Source organism: Lactuca virosa, chromosome 8 (assembly GCF_052849685.1).
Source record: "Lactuca virosa cultivar CGN04683 chromosome 8, Lactuca_virosa_CGN04683_v6, whole genome shotgun sequence".
NCBI lineage: Eukaryota > Viridiplantae > Streptophyta > Magnoliopsida > Asterales > Asteraceae > Lactuca > Lactuca virosa.
Window position 1 is genome coordinate 3,075,978 of NC_136433.1, and position 2,617 is coordinate 3,078,594.

The following is a 2,617-nucleotide window of genomic DNA, read 5'->3' on the forward strand; positions in this document are numbered from 1 at the left end:
CCCAGAAGTTCTTCAAAAACGTGATTTTGGAGTACATTCGATCCCTTTAACCACGAAAACACTAAAACCAATCTCGAACAGTAAAGAATGTCAGTCTAAACAGCCGAAAACTCGATTGAATGAAGCTTTGACACCGGTTTTTGCTCTGATACCAATTGTAAGGTCCTGAAACGGATCTTTACCAATGATCAAGCAACAAACAATCACAATAGAAGTAGAAGAAGAAAAGAAATCAAGCTTGCACACGTTTATAGCATAAAAGCGTCTGGTACAACTCGATAGAATGAACCGTAAACACTATGGCATCAACAACCAGACAAAGACCTACAACTCCTCTATATATACATGACTTGGGCCGCAAACTGGGTTTACGGCCGTAAACGTGTTTACGTCCGTAAACTCCCTCTTGAACCGTAAACTGCTAAACAACACCAAAAATGACTTTAAAGACACAAAAGAACAAATACAATGAAAGCCTAGACCAAACCATTAACTGGACCCTTCATCCCGAAATTTATCTTGTGGTTGGGGTATTGTTAAATAGTTGGGGGTATTTTTGTTTCATCTGATCTTCGCGTTCCCAAATAAATTCAGGCCCTCGTAAAGAGTTCCATTAAAATTTCACTATGGGAATACGACTTTGTTTCAATTGTTTGACGTCTAGATCCATGATTTCGACAGGTTATTCTACAATGTTGAGTTTGGTATTGACTTGTATCTCATTGATAGGTACAACAATATTGTCATCGGATAGACATCTTTTGAGATTTGATATGTGGAAAACATCGTGTACATTGCTTAGCTCTTGAGGCAACTTAAGTTGATATGCGACAGGACCAATTCTTGCTAGAATTTCAAAAGATCCTATATATCGCGGGTTTAGTTTGCCTTGTTTCCCAAATCAAATCACACCTTTCCAAGGAGAGACCTTCAACATTACTTTATCTCCAACTTGGAATTCCAAAGGCTTACGTCTTACGTCAACATAGCTCTTTTGACGATCACATGCGGCTTTTAATCGGTCCTTAATTTGCATGATCTTTTCAGTTGTCTCGTGGATTATTTCTGGCCCGGTATGTAAGGTATCACCTGTATGTTCTCCGGCCAATTGTGTGTCTCCAACTTCTGCCCAACATATTGGGGAACAAGATTTTCGTCCATAAAGAGCCTCAAACGGTGCGCCCCTAATGCTGGTGTGATAACTATTGTTGTAAGAAAACTCAATTAACGGTAAATGAGTATCCCATGCATTTCCAAAGTCTATTACACAGGCTCGGAGCATATCTTCTAAAGTTTGAATGGTCCTTTCACTCTGACCATCAGTTTTTGGGTGATAAGTTGTGCTCATATCTAGACGTGTTCCTAAGGATTTTTGTAGTCATTGCCAAAATCGTGAAGTGAATCTACTATCTCTGTCAGAAATAATGGAAATCGAAACTCCATGCAATCTGACAATTTCCTTAAGATAATTTCTGGTCAACTTTTCCATCTTGTCATTTTCCTTGATTGGTAAGAAATGGGTGGACTTAGTTAATCTATCGACTACTACCCAAATAGTGTCGAAACCACTAGGAGTTTTGGATCATTTTGTGATGAAGTCCATTGATATTTGCTCTCATTTCCACTCGGGTATTTCCGGTTGTTGAAGTAAACCTGAGGGCTTTTGATGTTCTGCCTTTACTTTAGAACAAGTCAGGCATTTGCTCACATAAGTGGCAATTTTAGCTTTCATGTTTGGCCACCAATACTAATCTTTTAAATCTAAGTACATTTTGTCAGAGCTTGGATGTACGGAATATCTGGACTTGTGAGCTTCTTCTATGACTAAGTTCCTAACTCCACCGAACTTAGGTGTCCAAATTCGGTTCATAAAGTGTCGTGTTCCGGCATCCTTTTGTATAAATTTCTTTTCCATTCCCCGCAAAGCTTCGTTCTTGATGTTTTCTTCTTTTAGAGCTTCAAATTGAGCTTCTCGAATTTGTGCGGTAAAGTTGGAATGGATAGTCATGGTTAATGCTCGTACCCAACTGGGTTTAATATATTATTTTCGGCTTAAGGAATCTGCTACCACGTTTGCCTTTCCGAGATGATAATGAATCTCACATTCGTAATCATTCAACAATTCGACCCATCTTCGTTGTCTCATATTAAGATCTTTTTGGTCAAAGATGTGTTGGAGACTCTTGCGGTCGGTAAAGATAGTATACTTCGTACCATATAAGTAATGTCTCCAGATTTTTAGTGCAAAAACTACAACTCCCAATTCAAGATCATGGGTAGTGTAATTATTCTCATGCACCTTAAGTTGTCGAGATGTGTAAGCGATAACTTTTCCCCTTTGCATCAACACACATCCCAATCCTTGATTTGATGCGTCGCAGTATACGACGAAATCTTCTGTCCCATCTGGGAGGGATAGGATTGGTGCACTACATAACATTTGTTTTAGTTTATGGAAAGTATCTTCTTGTTTGTCTTCCCAATTGAACTTCATATATTTCTGTATTAGTGTTGTAAGAGGCTTGGCTATCTTGGAGAAATTCTTTATAATCTACGGTAGTATCCAGCAAGCCCTAAGAAATGACGTACTTATGTTGGCGTCTTTGGTGCTTCCTAA